This window comes from Pituophis catenifer, unplaced genomic scaffold (assembly GCF_029215685.1).
Source record: "Pituophis catenifer annectens isolate HBS135680 unplaced genomic scaffold, rPitCat1.0.hap2 SCAF_3, whole genome shotgun sequence".
In the NCBI taxonomy this organism is placed as follows: Eukaryota; Metazoa; Chordata; class Lepidosauria; order Squamata; family Colubridae; genus Pituophis; species Pituophis catenifer.
Genome location: NW_027256883.1, coordinates 139,626,419 through 139,651,721, shown reverse-complemented (window position 1 = coordinate 139,651,721; position 25,303 = coordinate 139,626,419). Strand labels below are relative to the sequence as shown.

Genomic DNA, 25,303 nt, shown 5'->3' with positions numbered 1-25,303 from the left:
TTATGCTCAGTTAATCAGAAGGTGAAGATTTTGAAAGAACTCAAAAATCAAATTGTAACAAAGATAAACATTGGTATATTCAACAATGACATTGTCACAATTTCAAGAATTATGCTCAGTTTATCAGAAGGTGAAGATGGCCCTCAGTGGACACATTTCCCAATACTTTGCTCTCACTATACATAAAGCACAAGGACTGCTTTATAGCATTATAGAGAATGTGCTGATTTATCTGGAGAAATGGGTATTCCAGCTTGGTCAGCTGTATGTTTCTTTAAGCTGAGGAAAAAGAAGTTGGAAACATTAGAGTATTAAAGAATGGAAGATTAACCACAATGTTTTCATCCGAAACATCCTGTTATAGGGAAAGCGGTATATTTGTCTTGCTACCCATCTCTCTCTTAAAATGTTTTCTTTAATTTTAAAACCAAAACAATAGCTATCTGCCCATGGTCTTAGTGTTTTCTGTTTAGGTGAGGAAATATCACTGAAAGGATGGCCCAATGGGTCACGAGTTGTCTAGTCTCATCTAAAGGCAAAGGATGCAGCCATCTTGTTGAAATTAAACCGGTCTGGATCTGATTACTTACACTGAAAACCACTTGTGAACCTCACAAATACTATCCAGCTTTTCAGGATGGGATAAAAATAAGCAAATAATAAATCAAATGACTCAAAGGCTTATAAACTTGATCAGGTCTGGGAGTAGTTAAGAAAGCATGAATCTGAATATTCAGTATGTTCTTATTAACCCATAAATTTTTAGGTCCCATTAAAAGACTAAATGCACACATTATGTCCCCTTAAAAATATTAATGCTTTTTAACAGGCAACCTGCTTGCTCTGTTGCTTGCTTGCACTTTCACCATTACAATGTTCGTGCCCATGTACTGTTCCCACTTCTAAGGTAAAAAAATCCAGATGTGACCACAGATGACAGCAAAGAGATACAGAGAACTCTATCCCTGCTCTCATCTAATGGTTATTCAGATTCCCGCCCCCCCCCCCCCATCTTAGACTCAAAATCACAAGGCTGTTTTCAGTTTCAATTTATTTATATGCACAACAAAGGTCAGTCTCTGGAATGGACACTAAAAGCATTTGATAGATCTCCCAATAACAGTGAATTGAAAAGGGAAGAAAGGAAAGCAAAGTACCTATAGTACTTTTACAGGCAGATACTTTAACATGTACAAAAATAAATGCTTTGGTCCAAGAGGTGCTTTTAGAGTTCTTATACAGGTAGTCCTCGATTTACAACCCACAATTGAACGCAAAAATTATGTTGCTAAGCGAGACAGTTGTTAAGTGCGTTTTGCCCCATTTTACAACTTTCCTTGCCGCCATTGTTAAGTGGATCACTGCAATTGTTAAGTGAGTAACACGGTTTCGAAGTGAATCCGGCTTCCTCACCAACTTTACTTGTCAGAAGGTTGCAAAAGGTGATCACTGCAATTGTCATAAATATGAGTCAGTTGCCAAGCGTCCAAATTTTGATCATGTGACTCTAGGAATGCTGCAACAATTGTATGTATGAAAAACAGTCAAAAGTCACTTTTTTTCAGTGCCATTGTAACTTTGTACAATCACTAAATGAACTGCTATAAATTGAGGACCACCTGTACTTTCTGGTTGTTCCAGACCAACTAAGAGGCTCTACAATCTTCCGGCTCTTGTTTCAGAATGAATGAAAGCCTGTCAAAATGGACAGAGGCACAGCCTTGATGGCAACCTAGATACAAATTGAAGGCAAATTATTGAGGAACCTATGATTTTAATTCTATGTTTCTCTACCTAAATTTCCTATTGCTTATTTTTGAGAAGAAGCCAAAAGGAGAAGGAAATGACAGCAAATCTGCTGGTTAGACAGGGGTGAAATCCAATAGGTTCTGACAGGTTCTGGAGACCCGGTAGCAGAAATTTTGAGTAGTTCGGAAAACCGACAAATACCACGTCTAACTGGCCCCAGAGTGGGGTGGGAATGGAGATTTTGCAATATCCTTTCCCCAGGAGTGGGGAGGGAATGGGGATTTTGCAGTATCTTTCCCCTGCAATGCCCACCAAGCCACACCACACCCACCAAGCCGTGCCCACAGAACAGGTAGTAAAAAAAATTGGATTTCACCACTTAGTCATCGGCAGAGCCTGAATTTGGGCAGACTCGGGGAGACAGTGGAGGACAGGGAGGGGCTAGCATGCTGTGGTCCATGGGTCATGAAGAGTTTGACACAACTTAGTGTTGGACCAACAAAAATTTATGAGAAGGAGTAGGCATACCTACGATAGTATTGTAAAAGTGGTGGGAATGCATGTTTTTATTTTTACTTGATACACTCAATACAACTTCTTCCTTCTTCGGTTAGGCTTGTGATTGAATAATTGGGGTGAGAATCTGGGGCGCTATTGTACACTGCTAAGGCACATTTGGTTCACCAGAATGCATGTCTTACCATGAATGGTCCTTCTTCCAAGATTGTGTTGGGGAATTCTAGGAGTTGAAGACCACACATCTTTAAGTTGCCACGGTTGAGAAACACTGTCTCAGCTATAAGTGATCCTTTTAAGGCCTCCTTGTCCACAATGCTTTTTCCCCAGAAAAGTCCCAGTTTGTAAGACACTACAAAGGGAAAAGCAGCTTCTTTTCACAGTGGTGCAGTGGTTAGAGTGCAGTACTGCAGGCTACTTCTGCTGACTGCCGGCTGACTGTAATTTGGTGGTTCAAATCTCACCAGGCTCGACGTTGACTTAGCCTTCCATTCTTCCGAGGTGAGTAAAATGAGGACCCAAATTGTTGGGGACAATATGCTGACTCTGTAAACTGCTTAGAGAGGGCTGTAAAGCACTGTGAAGCAGTATATAAGTCTAAGTGCTATTGTTATTGCTATTATCTGGCCTCTGAAGTTAGCTATCTTGATTGTTTGTGATGGTTATGTGGGGATTTTAGTCCAGGAAACTACTGCCTAATTCTTGAACAAATATTCTGTTTCTTTCTAAATCAGTATACTTCCAAGTTCTGAATAGAGCTTGGCTATGCTTTGGATGTGATTGACAAGAAGCACTTCAGAGTACATAAAAGCTTCACCACCACACCTGTTTGTGACTCATTAAAGCTCCCTTGACTGTTCCCAAATGCCTTAACCTGCATACTGTCACTTTTCATCAGAACATCTTTTACGTGTCAAAATTGTCCAAGTAACTTGAAGAGTTAGACGGGGGTGACAGCCTGTCCAGATTGCATCCAGAGTATGGGATCAGCAGTTAAAATGATCAGATGTTTTGCTAACACTTTTCATTCAATGGATTAATCACTTAAAATATAAACCCAATAATTATTTCATATTTTTGGATTTCCCCCATCCTCTCATCTCCTTGGAAAATTGACTTCAGTGAAGAAATCAAGAAAAATTATATTGACATAGGAAGCAATTTTAAAAAATAGAGGTGCTCAAATGAACATTCTACCTCCAGGCGCTTCTGTAACCTACTACCATAAATCAAGGGTTTAGTGATTTTCTTCTTTTCATCCTGTTTATTTTTACTGATTACAAATCACATCAAATTCAGTTAAAATAAGCACCTTATTAAGAATGGGGCAGCAGTAAAAATATGTTCCGTACGTCTGCTTATGGCCAAACCAAGCCAATTGTGACAGAGCGAAGACATGGAGAAAGCAATCCACTTAAAGCTTCTTTTGGAAAGCCCTGAAGTGCCCAGCTATAAAAGTTGTAATTTTATTTTTCTATAAAGAACCTTAAATGATTTAATTTTAAAAGCTAAAACGGGGCGTTTTCACTCTCCCTTTTGTCTTTTAATAGGACTGTTATTTTTATGGGGAATCCTGAAGGCTAGAGTGCTTAGGAATCCCATAATAGGCATGAGTTAGGTGAACATGATGTGTTTGGCTCATAAAAATGAAAGCTGGAGATTTATACAGATGTGCAGCAACATCTGGAGAGGATTTACATGAGAGCACACCTGCACCTGGACATCAAATGTAACTGGAGGAAGGAAGGGGGGGGGAACCCTCAGGTTTGAACACAGCAGCAAGCTGAGAGGGAATTCGGAGCAGAACTGCCACATCAAACGTTATCCAGATGTCTCGTACATTGTCTCGTTCTCAACAGATCTTTTTTAAAAAAAATATTTTATTTTTCCTTTGGTCCAGGGATATTATATACCTGGAGCAAATAATGAAAGTAAAGAATCCTCTGAACCAATTCTTCTATTAGAGACAGAACCCATCTTTCCATGAGTCTAGTGGAAGGAAATAAATTGATACACATGAGAAATGCATTAGAGGAGAAAGGAGTGGGAAATGGAGAATTTCTTTTCGGTAGTGAAGTCTGAAATTTAGGAGGCAAATTACCATCATTGGAAGAGTTAACCTTTTCATTTTGTTCCATCTGAAGTCTTGGACAAGACATTTTTCTCTTGGCTTCCCTAGTTTCTCTTCTGAAAAAATGAAGACAAATGAAGCACAAATAGTAGTGCTTAGATTGTTCTTAGACAAGGCACTTTTCTCTTTATGTCACTTAAATTTGTAGTTGGACCAATACATTTTCTTGCCTGAATGTAGTGTAATTCTACTTAAGGAATCCAACAACTTCTTTCAGCAGTAGGAATAGCTCACTAACATTGGAGTTCATGTTCTACACAGTGGATTAGCTCAGGGTTTTGGGCCTGTGCAGTCCTGTTGTGCCAGAGAAAGGAAGGGAATGATTTCTGGGTTGTTGTTGTTGTTGTTTTTAATATTTTCTGAAGCTTGTTAGGAGAAACAAAAGAAAATGGAAGTAGCAGGTCTGTTAATGTTAATGAGACATATAGCGCTTCCCATTTTTGGAATGTGACTTTTTTTTTGCCTAATGACATCCTTCAATAAAAGAAACCACTATTTCTTCTCATTCATATAAAAGTTAGAGCTGCAGCTATTCTGTAAAGTTTCACAGAGCCATAGATGGTAATGTGAAATCTTTGTGTTTTGTATGGCAAGAGGGTCAAAAACTTACTATTTCTGATCATTACTTTGCGTAGATTTTCCAATGATTTGGTTTCTTTTGTTTGGGAACTGTTTTTATTTACACATAAAAATATTCTTCCCCAAACTCTCATTTTAGAAGAGGGGTGTCAAACTCGCGGCCCGCAGACCAGATGCATCACGTGCTGGCCACGCCCACCCCCAGTTCAGCGAATGGGGGGAAAGTTGCAATACATCACTTGACAATGTGACGACGCAAGTTTGACACCCCTGGTTTTGTTGTGACCTAGGCTTCTTGAGTCATTAAAACACACGAGTAGTTCCAAAAACCTCTTTTATTGTGACAGCTGTGAATTATGTTCATTCACAGCTGAGTCCCAATTAGTTGCAAAAAGTCCTTCAGGAGAAGTCCTTCGGGATAATTACCAACCTTTATCTCCCTTGACACTCTGCCGAAGACCTACTTGGCAAAGCCACATGGATTCCAGAATCAAACAGAGTTGCCGACTAGGAACAGAATTAACAACGTTGTTTTCCTGCAAAGTGCCCATGTGCCTTTGCTCCTCTTTTAAGCCTTATGGGAGCGGCCAATCATCTCCAGGCCTTACTCCCAAGTAGTCCTTTTTTGTTTTAACTGTTTGTGCCTTCTGGCAGCTCTGTGCATGTGCACACTAGGAACAGGCTCCTCCTGTTCCTCAGACTCTCTGCTGTCTGACTCTGGAGATTCCGGAGTCTGCACATCACTCCCAGATGGCCCTGGCCCCATCTCTGCCTCCGACGCAGAGCCCTCATCCGGGCCTTTCCCAGACTCCAGGACTGGCCCATGTTCCTCCGCAGCCTCCTCACTGTCCGACTCCACTGTGAACTCTGCAGGCTGCTGGCGGACCACAACAGTTTTAGAGGAATGAACCTAGATGAGTGGGTGATTCTGATCAACCATGTTTCACAGGCTTGTATATGATAGAAAATTCTCCCAAATTGCTTCAGGCTTGATCTCCACTTGGTTGACGGTCTTCCTATTGTACATGCCTATCCTGCTGCCCACCATGAAGAATGATCATGTCATGCAAGTGGATCTTCACCACTTCTGGCTTTTCCATGGGAAGTGCCTTCTTCTTGGCCTTTTGAAGATGTTTGAGCAGTGAGTGTTGTTTGCAGCACAAACCATGATTCAGCCTCCAGCCCTGGTGGATGCTATATAACTGCATCTGCTTTTCATAACATAACATGTTGAGGAGCTGATCCAGGTCACCACCTTGATAGGTGAATTTCCAGAAAGTTTGCTTCTTTTTCTGCTCCTCTTCTGCCATCTTAGCTGCAGTCTTCTTTGAGAAAAGCAATTCAAATTTGAAAGTAGATGCTGGCTTTCCTTTCCTCTTCAGATTTTGCAAGCACACACAACTGTTGTTCTCCATGTTCATATGTCTGCAAACATATTGTTATAATCCACAGAAAATGCAGCTGTTTGGCTTTATTGCTATATAATCCTCATTTCTAGACATAGTGCTTTTATATGTTGGTGAATAAACCAAGAATAAATTAGGTTTCCTGACTTAACTTCTGAGCCCTGACTCAGAAAATCAGGAAATCTCTGAAAGAGAATGATTTTCTGCATATGCTTAGAGCAGGGGTGGGTTCTACTTACCTTTACTACCGGTTCGCAATGAGATTGTGTGCATGCCTTCGCTTCGCTCTCTCGCACGCCTTGCTTCTGCGCATGCGCAGATCGCTGATGACGACATCCGGGGTGGTGGGTGGGGCCTCCCACCGGTTTTACTACCGGTTCTTGTGAACCGGTCCAAACCTGGAGCTACCCACCACTGGCTCAGAGGCATATTTGTAGCTTCTTCATTTAAAAATATTTAGGAAATAATTGAATTGTGCCAAACTCCTGAAAGATTACCGCTTTAGAACCCAATGCTATCTGCTCATAGCTGAATTATGTCCAGGGTAATCGTGTAAGTTCGACAAGCTTTTGGAGGAAAACATATTATAAAGTGACAACTCTCAAGGCTCTTTCAGAAAGTTTAGTATTCATTATGCAAAGAATTACTGAGTGACAAATATATTCAAAACCCGGAGATCTCACTTTGTAACTATTCACGAGACTGCTTTCCAATTCAAATGGAAGCTTCTTCCTGGTGCAAATATTTCTCTAACAAGCACAAGAATGCTTGAAAGTTGTATGAATGAAACAGTGCTGTACATGCTCGTATAGGGGGCACACATAGACAAACCCCCCATTTACATCCCTTTTCTGCCCTCTCTTTTATGGTGCCAAATGCCCAAGGAATCACAAAACCTGAACAGTCTATCAGTTTGCCACAATTCATTTTAGCTAATCCAGACATCTAGCACAGCAGGGAGGAAAAAACCCGCTGTATCTACTGAAACAAGAGCATGAATAATTAAAACTCTGTTATTAATGAACTTCCAGTCGTTATGTAAATGAAACAGATTTCAAGTCTAATTTGTCAGCCTGAATTCTTTTTCAATTCTTCCTTTGTCTGGGACAAGAACTCATCATAATGGACTTGATAATAAAACATTGGCAGACACGCTGTGTGCAGAGCCCATCCATGTTAGGGCTTTTAGAGACCTTAATTGATACAGTTCCTGCAGGAGAAGTCTATAAGGCATTTTGTGGGGCTAGGGCAGCATTTTACAAGTAGTGCTTTAAATGCAATGGAACTAGTCTTTCTGTACAGTCTTTTGTGTTTGTGTATACTTTTATACACAAACTTTACTTTAAAGGTGGATTTGTCATTGTTGCTTGATAAATAATACCCCCTTCTTTTTTCTTTTTTCTTTCCTTTCTTCTTTCTTTCTTTCTTTTTTCTTTCTTTTGTTCTTTTCTTTCTTTCTTTCTTTCTTTCTTTCTTTCTTTCTTTCTTTCTTTCTTTCTTTCTTTCTTTCTTTCTTTCTTTCTTTCTTTCTGCCTCTCAATAAAAGCAAGACTTCAAGAGGTTCAAAGGCAGATAAGGGCAGAAAAGTGACTTAAAGAGCTGGCTGAAGAGATGGTGCATTTTTTTTTTTTAAATTGGCTTGGAAAATGATTAAGTCCAAGTCAGTTGGGGCCAATTTACTCCTTTCATTTTATGGGGAAAATGAAGCTTTTTCAAACCCTCCATGGTGCTGTCTCTCTGCTCTTGGCCCCTTGGTCTTCTGGTTTTCAAGCTTTGTCAAATCCCCCAGCAATGACTTTTTGGAATATTTTATAGCAAATTTAATGTGGCTCAGGGTCTATCTATATGTTTATTTCCTTCTAGAGTCACACAACTCAATATGGATCCATCAGTGTCAGACCCTTTGCAAGTATCCTATATTTAATAGGGTTAGGGGGAAATGGTTGTCAGTCAACCTTGTATTCTAGCCACATCCCACTGGGTTTTCTAACATTTACTTATCTGGGGCTGTCAGTTGACTGTTCCTCCAGGAATATCTGCAACATTCACTTACATTCTCTTACTCCGTTGGGTATGGTCATGCCACAAACATTTGGATTATACCCCTTTATGTTCTTCAAGTTAAAGCATATGCCTGAGGACTAAGAATCAGACCTGTTTTCATTCTTTTTTTAACTTGTGATTTAATAAACGGTTACAAAATGCATAAATCTTCAGAGAATAGGGAAAAAGGAGGAGGGAGTTAAAAATCAGGGCATGGGGAAAATGTCTCTAAAGATGTTTGTATGGCTTTCTTTCAGTTTGTCTGATGTTAAACTGTCTCCATCTGTCAAAAAGTCTTTTCAGAGTTTAGAAACTCTTGTTTAGAACTTTGTGGGTCTCTTAGAGGGCAAGTTAGACCAAGAAAGGATTCTTGGAAAAAGTAACAGCATTTATGGTCAGATAGTTGCTTGCAGTTTTAGTTTTTGTGGTTAGCTGGCATTTTGTAGACACCTGCAAAATCCAAAGAAGGCAGAAGAAGGTGATATATCCTATATCCTAATATGTGACTTGATAAAATTATTTCAAAGAAAAACACAAAATTAAAAATGTTTACAAGAAAGAGAGGGAGAGGGAGGGGTGTGAGAGAGAGAGATGGAGTTGAAAATGAATGTGGTGGCCTGCTGGTGGCCAGCAGAGCTGGCAGCAGAGTCAGACAGTGAGGAGGTTGGGGAGGAACATGGGCCAATCCTGGGGGCTGCGGAAAGTTCAGACGAGGGCTCTGTGTAGGAGGCAGAGAGGGAGCTAGACAGCAGTGAGGCAGAGAAACAGCTGGAGACTTTTCCCAGTGTGCGCATGTGCAGAGCTGCCAGAACACAAGAACAACTCAGAAAGCAGGATTGATTTGGGAGTAAAGCCACACTTTTGAGGTAATTGGCCCCTCCCATAGGAAACAAAAGAGGAGCGAATGGGGAGTGGGCTTTTGCAGGAAACAATTCGGTCGGTCAGTCATTTCAAGAATGGAAAATTCTGTTTGTGATTCTAAGAGACTCTGTGCCAAGTTTTGCCTTATACTGCTTTTGGAAACAAGTTGCGTGACAGCTTGCCAAGCGAGATAAGGTGTGTTGATAATTATGCCTTTGAAATACTGTTTGGACAAGCCTTGCTGACTGTGAATGAAAGTAATTCACAGTCGGATAAATAAAAGAGGTTTTGCCGGGACCAAGACTCTGCTTCCTGCTTTTTAATGGAGCCTAGGTCAGAACAATGAATAGATAAGTAGCATGTGACCAACTGACCTCTGGAAGCAGGAATTGTATCTATGAAAATCTTAATAGCACTGAGCAGTATTTCTCAACCTTGGCAACTTTAAGACAATTCCCATGATGTCTGGAGAATTGTGGGAGTTGAAGTCTACACATCTTAAAGTTGCTAAGGTTGAGAAATACTGGCATGGAACATAACATGCTGTAGCACCAAACTGGTGTTTTTTGGCTAAGCAGATTGATCCTGGTTACTATTTGGAAGACTATTAAAGACTGCCAAGACTGTAGGCTAGTTGAGAAAGTCTCCCCACCCACCCTCATCATAAATAACTGCAAGACCTTTCTGTCCAGTTGCCAGGAAAACAGCAATGAACCCTGATGGGTTGAGCTCAGCTTGAAGACTTTATCTTAACATTAGAAGAGGCTCCAATAATTTATCTGTCTTTGGTATCAGTAGTAGCTGTCTGGATTTCCATACGTACCTGTTTTATAGTATCTACCAAACAAACAGAATGGGCAAATTGCTTTGGACATCTACACTTTTGAAGGGAATTCAGGTTATGGATGCCAAAACTTTTATGGCTTGATCATCACATTTTCTTATGTAATATTTAGAAACAGCTTTTTCTCTGCCATTATCATCAGAGGACCAATTAGCAGATCTTTGGTTGCATGGTTGCTCCAGGTTTAGAAATTCCTTGTTAAGTAAGGCCAGGATAATGCCATCTGCACTAGCCTTCTTTCATTAGTCTGTACCCTTTTATTCACACAGGTTCTTGGCTTTAAAGCCGATTTGTTTCCTGGCCTATCTGTGAATGCAGTTTCTTTCATGTGCTGTAGCTAAATGTATTATAAGTTTGCTATTTATTCATTCTGCTGATATCTGCTTTTTTTCTCCAGAAGTTCAGAGGCAGAGTATACTGTTTTCCCTCCCAAATACCAACCATCAGGTTTGGTATGTTGGGCTAGGGGCCAATGATCATTGTTATGTGATATAGGAAATTGCATGGCTGGAGGGGAATTTAAAGGGGGTGGGGGGTGCACACGCCTGCACTGATCAAGGTTAATGCTGGGCCCTGGATCCCACAGTGCTCATGAGACTTGAATAAGTCTTGGGAATTTGAGATGATTGCTTATTTTCTCCAGAGAAAACATCAGCAGATAATTTTGCAGTGTCATTTCTGGGCAGATATTTCATTAGAAATCCCTCTGGCCGTCTGCTGATTTTAGAGATTTCTCTTCTCCCTTTGGTAGTCAAGGTGTCATAACATCTTGCTACCATCTTCCCCAGTCACTTAGGGAGGGGAGAGAGAAGGGCTGCTGCATCCTTTGCCCATTGGCTCTGGGTGGAGCTTCCATTGGTTTTACCCCATTCTGTAAAAGGGAATGAGGAAAAATCATGGAAACAGGAACAGCAAAGATTGTACCAAAGGTGCTTTTTCAAGAGGCAATTGGACTTTCTGTTTTTTCTTTGAAGACATTTCACTTCTTATCCAAGAAGCTTCTCAGCTCTGACTGGATGGTGGGGAATGGAAGGATTTATATTCCTTGCAGACCAGTGGTGGATTGCCCCCGGTTCGCACCAGTTTTATAGAACCGGTAGTAAAACCGGCGGGAGGCTCCGCCCACTGACCCTGACATCATCAAAATGCTTCTGCACTTGCACAGAAGAGTATGCGCAAGCAAAGTGAGTGCGTGCGCGTGTGCAGCCACACTGCGAACCAGTAGTAAAGGTAAGTAGAACCCACCCCTGTTGCAGACAGCTGGACATTTGCATTCTTTTAGCAAGTTGTTAAAAGATTTCCCTCACACATATGTGCTAGTTGTTCCCGTCTCTAGGGGGCGGTGCTCAACTCCGTTTCAAAGCCGAAGAGCCAGCGCTGTCTGAAGACGTCTCCATGGTCATGTGGCCGGCATGACTAAACACCAAAGGTGCACAGAATGCTGTTTCCTTCCCACAAAGGTGGTGACTATTTTTCTACTTGTATTTTTTACATGCTTTCGAACTGCTAGGTTGGCAGAAGCTGGGACAATAACGGGAGCTTACCCCGTTATGCAGCACTAGGGATTCGAACTGTTGAACTGCCAACCTTTCAATCGACAAGCTCAGTGTCTTAGCCACTAAGCCTCAGCAAGTTGTTAAGTTCACCTAAATCCTTCCATTCCCCACCATCCAGTCAGAGCTGAAGAAGCTTCAAAGCGAAAGGTCTTTAAAGAAAAACCAGAAAGTCCAGTTGCCTCTTGAAAAAGCACCTTTGACCTGGATGACTGAGAATCTCCATAGACATTTAGCAAAGATTGTAATTGGATGTGGTTCTTGTTACCGTTTTGGGCTCACCCCCATTGGCTGGCTCAAAGGACCATGTGGCTGAGTGGAAGGATGGAGCACACACAGGTGCAAAATTGCTAGAGCAGATTTGAGCTGGGTGACTAGGCTTATTCTGATGCTCTAATCACTGCATTGTTGTGATCGATTCTTTTAAGAAATTACAATTATGACTTTGAATTTTCTTCTGTATTTATTTTTTGTTACTTATGAGCACAACCTGCAGTTAACATCTATGATATAAATTATGATATATATTAGAAATTTCCTTCCTTCCTTCCTTCCTTCCTTCCTTCCTTCCTTCCTTCCTTCCTACCTACCTACCTACCTACCTACCTACCTTTATTTTTGCCATCACTTTAGCTTACTTTTAATTATTAATATTACCTTTATTCATTGTTAAATATAATTATTCAAAAGTTTTCCTGAATTGTTTTCTTTCCATGTTCATACTGAAAAAGGGCAAGTAGATTTGACTGCACAAAAAGTCCTATAAAATAAAATTGTCATAGAATATTCAGTCTTACACAGCCTCATTTGAGGCTGAAATGCTATTCTAGAAACCTGCATTATCTTCTGTGGGATCCTCCTTCAGGGAAAGTGAAAGGTGGTGTGTTGTTTATTTATGAGTCAGCAACTAATGATTAATGTCAATCTTTGATAAAATTAGCTTCCTTTCCCACCTCTGAAAATGGATACACTTGTTACATTTTGAACATTTTAGGAACGGAACAATGGTTAATGATGTACTTTTTGCATAAGTCCTAAAAAGTTCACTTTACTATCTTCTAATTAATTTTTAAAAAATGTATACCAAACTATTACATTTAAAATTATTACATTTAAAACTTTATAACCATATGATGACGTGTAACTGCAATTTACATCACGATTTACATAAATATAAAAATTATATATAGCTTAAAAGCTTATATTGCTTAACACATTGTAAGCCGCCCTGAGTCTCCGGAGAAAGGGTGGCATATAAATCTAACTAATAATAATAAAATAATAAAAAGTAGATGGAATTTAACTTTCAACCATCAAGTTGTGTGGGGTTTAAACCAATTTTCCCATAACTTCTTTATTATTTATCCATATGTTAAACATGTAGAAAAAAAGGTGAATTGATTAATTTTTCAGTATCAAAGTTTTAAAAGTTCTGAAAGAACTGATCCAGAACCGTACATAGTTTCATTCAGAGAATCAATTGAAAGCATCAACCATTATTCAAATTTTTACCTATGTTGAAAAGAAAACAATAACTCAAGAATATTTTTTTCCCTGTTTCCTGTGTGATCCAAGTGATCACCTGATGAACTCATTTAACAAAGCTGCAGTTTCTTTGGTTTTGCATTTCCTACAAAGTTAAAAGAGGGATGTGGTAGCTCAGGGGCTAAGACGCTAAGCTTTTCGATCGACAAGCTCAGGTCTGCAGTTCAGTGGTTCGAATCCCTAGTGCCGCGTAACAGGGTGAGCTCCTGTTACTTGTCCCAGCTTCTGCCAACCTAGCAGTTTGAAAGCACATAAAAAATGCAAGTAGAAAAATAGAGACCACCTTTGGTGGGAAGGTAATAGCGTTCCGTGCGCCTTTGGTGTTTAGTCATACCAGCCACATGACCACGGAGACAACTTCAGACAGCGCTGGCTCTTCAGCTTTGAAACAGATTAGCACATATGTGCGAGGGGAACCTTTACCTTTACCTTCTAAATGTAAAATGAAAAATGGAAACTGGGGATCTATGGTGGAACTGTAGGCTTCATTATCTGGATTTGAACAACTCGGGCTTTGAATAATGGAAGCAAGACTTTCAAGGTGAACATAAGTCGGTGTTTATAATTCACCAAAAAGCTCCCTTCATCAGAAAGTTATGAGAAAGTTGTACATTTTATAAGCCAGTCTTCATGTTAGAACATTTTCACTTGCTAGAATGGAGAAGAGACTCCAAGCACACAAGGGGATCTTACCCTGAATTTCACCTCCCACGGCTGAGCCAACTCTGTCTGAGATTGGAAAATTCAGACAATGAAATAGGTTATGCCAGGGGCTAGGGACTGAGCTAAAGGAGTTAAGAAGCTGATGAGTCCTAAATCCACTCAGCTGTCTGACTTACCCATGGCCTGAATTTCAATCTCACTTTCAAAAATGCCCTAGAAATAGAGAAGCAAACATCTCCCTGTCAAAATGTCTTCCCTGCCAGCCAACAGTATGTTTGTTTATTTGTCTGTCTCACTCATTTTCTCTCTCTCTCTCTCTCTCTCCCTCTCTCTCTCTCTCTCCCTCCCTCCCTCCCTCCCTCCCTCTCTCTCTCTCTCTCTCTCTCTCTCTCTCTCTGGAATTTTTGTCCCACATTTTCACCGACCAATTTTTGTGTAAAAGGAGCTTTGGCTCCACTTCAAGGCTGGGATGCTTTGGCTAATGAATAGGATTTGCCTATTAATTGCATCACTGTTTTATGTTGTCCATAGATCAAAGTCCTCTTGTTCCCATGTGTTTATTAGGAGAGGGTCTCCTCACTGAATCACTATTTACTGCAGCCAGGACCTTGAAATGAATGTAAAGTTTAGCACTATTAGTGTATTGTGGATTAATGCAGTGAGCTACTAGAGAACCATTCAAAATTGGCAATTCTTTATAGGCTTTCTGAATTGGTTGACAGAATTGGTTCTATCACTGTGCAAAATAAAAGAGTCTTCTTGGCCAGCAGGTAAGAGAAGGAAAACAGTGACAGCTTTTCACTATTTCATTTGGAATCCATACTCCCCCCCTTTTTTTTTTTAATCTTTCTGGACCGCCTAAATTAGCCTTCTACCTTTGTCAGACTTTAAAAACCAAGAAAGACACACTATGATTTTTCTAAACAAATTTTTCTATTGCTCTTCACCTGTATACACAATCTTACCAAACTAAAGCAGACTACTGTTCTGCCCCAGCTATGGACCCCAAAGAACGCAGCACACACAAAGTCTGTACAAACCTTAGTTTACTAAATTAAATCAGTCTTTTTCAAACAAAGGCTGATAATTAACTTTCTTAACAGCCTACAAGAATCCAAAGAATAAATAGTCATAATCTTACTATGGTTGGCAGAAAGCAATTTGCAGGAAACTGATAAGAGAACTAAGATCAAGACGCGAAGGAGAGTGAACGAAGTTGTTCCCTGCAAATTGCCTCAGTTATCGTCCTTCCTTAAATAGGCTAAGGGAATGGCCAATTAGCCCCAAGCCTTACTCTCGAGGAGGCTGGAGAAGATGTGGTACTCTGCACCACATCTTCTCCAGCCTCCTCATTGTACGACTCAAGGGCCAGGTGCACAGGCTGCTGGCATAGCACCACACCAGCCTCCTCGCTGTCAGAATCAGCTACTAGCTGCACAGGCTGCTGACACAACAACTACTTGCCCCATAAAACATATACTCTTGGGACTATTGTGAAGGACCCATCTTTTCCCTCTTTCTATCACACAAATTATATGAACTTTGTGATCTCTTGCTCTTCTGGAATGTATTCCTTCCCTTTAGGGAAACATTCTATCTCAGAATGTGATGAGAATACTATCAGATATGATACAAAATTTAGCTGCAAGTTTAGCAAATATTTATGTCTGGAGTACGGAATGGGTACCAACCTACTTTTATCTAAAGCAACAAATTGTTTTGAGCTGGTTATCACATTTTGGAATAAGACAGCAGCTACTGATTTATCATTATTAAAAATCAGGATGGACAGATAGCACAACTGTTGGAATGAATAAAGAAATATATTTGTAACTCAAGGTTGAAATGAGGGATCCTTGGTGCTCTCTGAGCTTGGTTGTTTTTTTGCGGAAGTTTCCTTGGCCAAACTAGGTAACGTCATCAGTGCTAGGTTGGAATTGCTGAAAATATTCACATTTAATTCAAGGTTGTTGAGAACAGCTTTCCAAGACTCTAAATAAGGTATCAACCAAGTCGAACATTGTATTGAATGCATGTTACATTTGGTTCATGCTCCGCTACACAATTATCATTGCTCTGAAATGAATCCTGAGATTCTTTGCCATTTTTAAAAAAGTGATATTTGTTTATTTCCTATATTGCACAGTAAAAGCTGCATGTTGAAATTCTACTTTATGAATAAAAGAAATTACTTCATTGGTGCTGCTGGTTAGGAAGTTGCCCAGGAATTTTAGTAGAAGATTTTGTAATTATTATATGTTTTATATGCAACGGCTAAAGGGTACATCTAATTTGTCCTTTAGAAGCAGACTAAAATGCTACCTTTATAGAATAATAAATATCTCTCAAACTACACTACTGACATTAAAATTCTGTTATCTGATAATTACTGTTTCAACTGCACAGTACATTGCAATTCATTGTTCTCCATTTACCATTGTCCTTGTTCAAATATAATTGAAGACTATTTTTAACGTCTATTTTAATTCAGCTACTATTTTGTTTTATTTATTTTTTACAGTAGTAGGAGTTAACAAAGCCTGCAGAAATCTTTTGCGTTTATGTGAAATTAAATTGCAAAATTTAAAGATTTAAAATTAAACCAATTTAGTTTTTGGCTGTACAATGAAGTGAAGAAGAAGGGAAGGATTTCTTTCCTTTTTGAGAAGCATGAACGAACACACTTGTATTAGGGCAGGTATTTATAAAACATATCTTTGGATACTCAGTGTGCTGCTTTATGACTTAATGGAGCCAACATCCATTTGACGATGTTCTGAATTACAGCAGCTGAATCTAAAGTGATAATAAAGGTTGTAGGTTTCTTTTGGGTCAATGCTTGTGGGCAAATCCATCCAGGAAAGTAATTTCAATTTGCTCCTGCACGGCAAGTAGCTCTGAATATTATTTTAAAAATAATTGTTGTTGTTTTTAAGGCTTAGGAAAGACACTTTGAGTAAATCCATATTTATCCAAGGACTACATGGTGGTGAAATGTAAAATTTGTTACTACTGGTTCTGTGGACGTGGCTTGGTGGTGGTGGTGGGTAATGTGACTGGGTGGGTGTGGCTAACTTTTTTTTTTATTTTTAAAACAATTTTTTTCTACAACCTCTTCAGCCGAAAAATGCTTTTAAAAGCCTCTGACGACCCCAGCTGAGTTGCCTGATCAGCAGAGGCTTTTAAAAGCTTCTGACGATCAGGCAACTCAGCTGGGATCCTCAGATGTTTTTAAAAGCATTTTGTCTACAACCTCTTTAAAAGCCTCGGATGATCCCAGCTGAGCCGCGTGATCATCAGAGGCTTTTTTTTTTTACTTTTAAAAGCATTTTTTCAGCGGAAGAGGTTGTAGAAAATGCTTTTAAAAATTAAAAAAAAAAACCCCTCTGATGATTGTGAGGCTCAGCTGGGCATGAGGGGGGCCGGGATGTTTGCTACCATTTCTCCGAACCACCCACCGCCATCGCTACCAGATCGGGCAATCTGGTCCAAACCGGGAGCATTTCAACCCTGAAGGACTAGCTGGCATTGTGGATGAATATGCCTGAAGATGAAAGTGCCTGAAGGACCCTTACTATGCAAATAAAACAAATCATCATGAAACAAATTTGACCTCTTTCTCTCTCCTTCTCTAGAATTGCTCCAAACTTGGATATTGGCTAGGTCATTATTTATGTCAATTTGCAGAACCAAACTGGTCAAACTGTTATAGAATGAGCATGATGGCAAGAATATGAATTGACTTACTTACTTACTTTGTTTATTTAGTTATTTACTTATTTATATCCCACCTTTGTTATTATTATTTTTTTTACAAATAAGTCAAGGTGGAGAATATAGTCAATACAGCTTCTGTATCTGTATACAGGAGGACCTTCTATTGTTCTCACAAGAACCTTGAGAGGTGACTTGGTCTGAGAGAGGGTGACTGGCTCAATGACACTCATCTGGCTTTCATGAATAAGACAGGGCTAGAACTAGAACTAGTCTCCTGGTTTCTTCCCTATTGCCTTAACTACTAGACCAAACTGGCTTTCATTTGCTTCATGGGCTTTTGCCAGAAAGTTGTCCAACCCAACATCTCAGTTAGAAAGGCAGGACACTATTTGAAAGGAGGTGAATTTAGCTTGGAAAATAAAAGGAACCCAGCACTTCACCTTTCATGCTAACACAGGATGCTTGCCCATAAATATGAGGTCCTGAGTGGTCTAAAGTGTTTTGTTGGCATATGTACATGTAACCAAGGAATGCTTTTGCCCTGCATTATATTCAGTAACAGGATTCAAACAGGTTAAATATAAAATGTGCCAGAATACAACAGCATCATGAATCAAGAATTCTTGAAAATCTAGATGAACATCTGGGCATCCAGCTGGAAATCTGGGCACATAAGAATGCTAGACTCTATTTAATCATTTGCTGTCATGAATCTGACATGGTTGGGAATTATCAATATTCTATTATTTCAGTCCTATGTTGAGTATATGTTTCACCCACACAGACAGGCAACACACCAGAATATAAACTGACAGCGAACAGCACACCTTACTAGCACTGATGATGTTACCTAGTTTCATTACATAGGTAATGAAACATCTGCAAGAAAACAAGCAAGCTCAGAGAGCACCAAGGAACCCTTCATTTCAACTCTGAGCTACAAATATTCTCCTTTATTGGTTACATGGTTCCTTTTTATGAAGAAATCAGTAGTTAGCACTGGATATGAAGAAAGGCATTATCAGATGGTACTCCTATCGGGTGAAATGCTCCTGGTTCGCTCTGGTTTGAGTGAATTGGTAGTGATAAAAAGTACCGGTTCAGGCGAACTGATAGTAAAAAAAAAGCTACCAGTTCGGTTAAACTGATAGTTTAAAAAAGCTGCCAATTCAGGTGAACTGGCAGTTTAAAAACCTACCGGTTAGGTGGAACCAGTAGCTAAAAAAAGCTACCAGTTTGTCCAAACCGGTATTTCTGATGATCAGCTGTGCCACACCGTTTAGCTTTGCTAAACCTGCTTTCTAGTGAAGCTAAGTTGCACGGCACAGCTGTTCCCCCCCCCCTCGCTATTCTACTTACCCAGTGAAGTCTTTTTCCACACGAAGCACGCATTTGGCACGTGTTGTGTATGTGCGTGCACAGTGTGCTTTTGGCATCCACCACACATGCGCAGTGTGTGTTTGGCACATGTGTGGGCAGTGAACTGGTGGCAATCTGAGGAGGATTTCACCACTGACTCCTATAATTTTGTGTTTGAAATATCACCAATGTGGCATGGCTTAGAGACATAAAGAAGTCATTTTCCAAAATCAGTCATGATGCTTCTATCATTAATCCAGTGGTAAAATACAGAGAGTTGTTAACTTTGAACACCCATCCAGATGTATTTCTGTCCTATCACAATGGTTTATTTCTGGATATTTCTGTTTAAGAAGCCTAAGTCCGAAACAGTTTATAATACCATACATCTCTCTCTTTTTTTTTAAAAAAAGCAGAAGTTATTAAGCTGTGGGTTGTGACTCCCCAAGAGGTCACAAATCATTTAGAGAGGATTGCAAACGTGGTTTTTTTTTTGTTTGTTTTTTAAATGTTGATTGTGGCTTGTGGGAGAAAATTGGGAGCATTGTTAAAACAAGTTCTCACTTTATCTGAACAAGCCTTAATTGGGCTTGCTCGGACAGTTATACTGAACACTAGTTTGAGAAGGTGACTCATCACCTGTTAAAACTATCCCCCAATTGTATTAGTTGTGTTGCTTGTTTGTTTGTTACTTAATTTTATCCACACATTATATATTGAAAATTCATGAATTATTTTAGAGGGCAGGTGTCATAGTATTGTATAAGTTTAAGGGCCCCTATTGTAAGGCTCCTACCATCCCCACAATCGCATATAAACATCTCTGTGGAGAAACGTTAGAAGTGCTTTTGGGGGACTGCAAACACACAGGCGCACAGATACAATTTTCTGTCATTTTAATGACTACATGGAAAAAAATACATATTAGGGCTACTCCCACAATCACTTTCTTTTATAGTTTCTTGAGCTGTCTGTTCCCTCACCCCCTCCTCCATTGTCCCCTGGAGGGTGGAGGGTGGATAAAAAATAGCATTGAGTTTTCATGGATGATATGAGACTTTGCCTGGATTAATATATAGTATGTTTTCCTTGCCTTGTTTTTACCAGTAATATTTGGAACTGACAAGTAGGTTATAATAAAGTCCTCTAAAAGCAACTCTTTCGACACAGAAGCATGTAGAAACATATATATTAAAGGCAATATTATAACTCCTCTCCTCAAATAAATCCAAACTGGATTATTACTTTTTGAGGTAGGGAACGTAATATATATTACCATCTAAAGATATATCTAAGACAAACATTGCTTGACTGCATCACTGCACAAATACATAATTAAAGCGACAACATGTATTGGAAATACCCTAGTGTGAATTTTTTTCTCTCTTTTAGTCATGAAAAAAAAAAAGCTTTACTTTTGCTGTGAGTTACCCAAGAAAATTGAACTCTGAAGTCTAATTGTGAAATGTTAAGCAATTAAAATATCTTGCTTGTGCTCTGAAAAGAAGTATGTGTTTGTGTGTGTGTATACTAAGAAAAATAATAATTGTTGTTTTCAATTATTTCCTTTTAATGCTATATCAATTGTCACCACCATCATCATCATGCAATGCTTGTCTTCCTTCATAGTATAATTGTGTGTTTTTTTCCCCCCCAGTACAATTGTAAATTCATAAACATTTATAAATGTGAAGGGCATAAGATTTGCTATATTCTTTTTCAAAATTTCTAAACAAAAATCCAATGGTTGCTTTTATGTCCCTGTGACCTAAAATAACAGTGTGTTGTACAGCTCTTCTCTGTATGTCTTGCTTTTGCAAGCCATTATGGCTTGTCGCTGAAGGGCCCCTGCTGTGATAGGGAGTATTAAGTGTGAGATGTCCTAATAAACGTATACAATTAGTAAGATCTTTAAAAAGGGAGAAAGAGAGAGAGAGAGAGAGAGAAATCAGCTTGGAAAGGCCTGCAAAAGAGCATCTGAGCTAATTAAAGGATTTCTAAGCACTACATCTGACTGTAACTACTTTCATAATATAGAAGACAAAAAGGCACGGGGGGGCGGGGGGGTGAGGAGGATGGGAACGACAATGACTGCTTCCATTACTGTTGAAGCCAAAAACACTTGTCACAGCCATGAGATTTCACAGCGGTTCAGACAGAGTACAGATAATGAATATAAGTTATTTTGGCGAGGTTTGCCTGACTTTGAAATTTAAGTCTTAGCCTTTGGATGTGAGGGAAGCTAGACTTAATCAATTCCATTGTGCAATTCATTCCCGAGTGAAATTTCCTTTCCATCCATGACCAAATGGTTCTATTTATTTATTTATTTTTGCCCCGGCTGGTACTTTTGTCTACCATACTGGAATTTTCTGGTAGTGATTATTACCTTTCATTGGTGACTGGCAGGTTCTAACAGCTGGGAGACAATGGGAAGAATCATTAGGAATTCAAATGCAGGTTTGCGCTTCCACCTCATGAAGGCAGGATTCAAACAAAAGTGTAATTTATGTTGTTGAAGAGCAATCAATTTTCATTTATTTTCAGAGCCCTCCGCGTTTGTTTTTAAATGGTGAAAAAGAATAAATGGAAATTGGAATCGTGGAAGTTACCCAGGTCTCTTTTCATTCACACAGTTTTATAGTGTTAATTGTTATCCATTCATTCCTTTATAATCCAACCGCTTTCCGCTACCAAGTGGACAGAGAACAGCCGATATAGGAGCTCTTGTTACTACATCCATTCAACACAATGCCCAGTGAGATATTTACTCAAGCTTTTCAATATGCATTGTAAAAGTTGCATGATGTAAATTACAGCAAATGTGAAACATCCCAAATCAATGTTGCAAATTTTTAGTACTAAAAAAAAAAAAAAAAAGATATATAAAAAATATATTCCCTTCAAAGAAGAAAAAATATATATTGTAGGTTTATATTTCAGCGGTGATTATTCACATAAGAACGTTGGCTTTCAACAAATTTTGGATCTTAATTTAAGTGATTAACCAGTGGTACGTTTTCTGTTATGTCTTTTTTTTGTTTCATATAGAATTGCTGGTTTGCAATTTCTTAATAATTGTCTCAATCAAACAGTGAATTTCAAAAGTGTGTCTGTTATCAAACAATGGAAAAATGAACGTTCTTTATAGCTGAAAAGAAATGGCTGTATGGGGTAACAATTATGGTGGCAAATTCAGTTTCTGAATAGTAATTATCTAATATTTCTCATTATGTTTACTGGGTTAATATAGTAGCAATAGCTTCCAAAGCTGGCAAAGGTGACTTATTCATAATGTGCTACTTTTGTATTAAACAAAGGTTATGAGCTTACTGTACTATACTTGACAATTTAAACTTGCTTGATATCAAAGCTCTTAAAATAATACAGAATTATAGAAATGTAATCACAGAACAGAGGAGAAATGGATGGATGGTTTTTCTAATATCCTCAAAAGATTTCTTGTTGATATTGTTCAGACATAACAATTAGTCTCTAGCAAGACTGTCAAGTAGGTAGAAAAACATATGGAAAGGGTATTACTTTGAATAAAATTGCAGATATGCTGAAAAACAGATTTCAAATTTTATTATGTTGCATTATTTAAAATAGGGGAGAGTAAATCAAATACTCTTTAGATGAAACAATCACTACATCCGATTTTTATGCAGATCCTCTGTGTTCTTCAGAGATAAGACAGCTTTTCTGAATGTATTGTGACTAATTTATGCCAGGTTTTCATCAAGCTAGCATTTTTCCTCTTTCAATTGGCACACAAAGGTCTGTAATTCATACATTTAGGATTTTAATATACTCAGATTAACTGAGAAAAACACAGAACCAGAGTAACTGTAACATTGTCAGTAAATGGAAGTTTGTCTTAAAGGTGATGGATGACAAGCTGGTAAGCTAACTCTAAAGTCACTTTAGTACAGGTGTCCTCAATTTATGACCACAATTGAGCCCAAAATTCCTGTTGCTAAGTGTGGCCGATGTGTTAAAGTGAGTTGTGCCTCATTTTATGACAATTTTTGACACAGTTGTTAAGCAAATCATTATAGGAGTTCAGTGAATCAGACATGTTGTTAAGTAAATCTGAATTCTTTCGTTGACTTTGCTTGTTGGAAGGTGATTGGGAAGGTTACAGATGGTCCTGGGTCAGTGTAACTGTCATTAATACATGCCAGTGGCCATGTACCTGAATTTTGATAATTGACCTTTGTGTCTTCAACTCCAAAAGAATTGGGAAATATATGACATGGAAGTACCGTGAAGTAAATAATCAGAACGTAATAAGTGATGTCATTATAAAAACATTCAAAATAAGATTGGTTAGGAAATAGTTCCAATGTTTAATTTGATGTGTCAAAGCATGGCAAAATAAATTAAAATTATAGTTCTATCTGAATAATCCATTTCATACCCACGTTGTTGTCCTTCTGTCAATACCTACCTCTTACAACAGGGTACAAGAAGTGATTTGTGCCTCTATTAGTTAAGGATTTTGTGTCTTACTGTTATGAGAAACACATGTAGTTAAAATATCAATATTCATGAAGATATAAAAACAGAACTTCTGGATTTTCTCAAGGCTCATTTTAATTCTCTCTCTCTCTCAGTGATCTGCCAGATGACTCTGGGGTATTCACAAGTACTATCAACACTATCACTATGGATATTTGGGTATCTTGCCTCCAACTACAGTTAAAAATAAGATTGAGTCTTCAAGAGAAACAAACCTAGATAGATCTTGAACTTAAATAATCCCCTTTTAAGTTATTAAAGCATCATATCACTAGGCTAAATCAGTATATATTAATGGTGGGTTGCTATGGTATTCTCTCTCTCTCTCTCTCTCTCTCTCTCTCTCTCTCTCTCTCTCTCTCTCTCTCTCTCTCTGTGTGTGTGTGTGTGTGTGTGTGTGTGTGTGTATGTGTGTGTGTGTGTCTATATGTGTGTGTGTGTAACACAACCATTGAGAATTGACAGCACAATATTTATTCTTCCCCACTGTTTCTTACTCCCAGGATTATAGTCCCAAGGTCCCAGGCAGGGGGCAGGAAGTGAGATGCACAGCAACATCCTAATGTAGCATTTTGAGATAATAAGTGACAATAATGATCATCTACATCTAGAATGTGATGTAAGCATGTCCTAAGAGGCCTGATGGAGATGGATCCTTTTTTTTACTTTTCTTTCTTTTGATGATCACAATTCAACCTCTTGCTTGATGTTCAATTTTTGAAAGCTTTTCTTTCTGCAGAGGCAGGGTTACTCTGCATTAGCCCTCATATATGACACACTATGATTTTACAGTGATTCCAGAAGTCAATAGTGGGAACCACGAATGAGTCAAAAGTTACTTCTAAAGATACATGGGTTTCCACCATATACTTTTTTATTTTTATTTTTTTTTAATTCTTTACATAGTACCCTTTGGGGTTCTGTAGGGGGAGATAAGAGAAGAATTGCCAAGATGTAGATCAAGACTTTCAATGAGTTTTCATGGAAAGTTTCTGCTCATGAGCCCCTAATTAGCACTTAATCACTTTTAGCTATGTGACAAAAAGAGGCTGATACCGCACCTCAATTTATCCCCTCCTCCTACAGCTGGGACTTTTATTGTCAATGTAGTCCTTGCTTTTGGAAAAGAATTGTTTTTTTTTTAAATAATAGTTTTCGTCATCTCTTTTGTGTTGTGCCTTAGGCAATTCCTAATTAGCCAAATTAGATGCAAGAATCCTTCCGGCTTTGATTTTTGTTTTTTTTTAAAAAAGAACCCTTCCTTTTGGTATTGATATTCTTACTATTATTCTAAGTGTAAAAACTGGTTGGGAGAGATGCATCCAGAAGTGCTGATTAAAATTCATTCTTTTGCTCTGCCTAATTTTTTTTTTTTAAAGGAAGATTCATCAGATGCTCAATGTAAACTTTATTTTATTGTTTAGGATGAAGATACAATGCTTCTCATTTAAAATTATTGTTTTATTTCTTAGCACTTTATTTCAAATAGTAATATTTATCTAATTGAATAATAACAAAAACACGCATTAAAAAAATAATAGCTCAATTGAATGGTACCTAGAAAACCCAATATATTTATTAGATTTGTAAGGCAAACCCATTTTTACAGCTTTGAGATCCTTTTTCTAAAAAAAAAAAAAAAATTCAGAGAGATTTTTTATTGCTGAAGCATCAGAGTCTTATAGCAAAGTTCCATCATTGTTGTGAAGTGCAAATATTTCTGAGTAGAAGCAAATGATAATTTTGGTATAATGAAGTAAATTAAAAAAGGAAGAATGAAAAATAACTCCATAATAGTTTGATATGCTTTATC

The 25,303-nt window shown here is 38.5% G+C and overlaps 1 pseudogene; it reads right to left on the bottom strand.

Moving 5' to 3' along the window:
- The window catches only part of LOC139315054 (small ribosomal subunit protein uS19 pseudogene), a 74,111-nt pseudogene extending 67,826 nt beyond the window's left edge, over window positions 1-6,285 (bottom strand).
- Window positions 6,286-25,303: the final 19,018 nt, after the last annotated feature.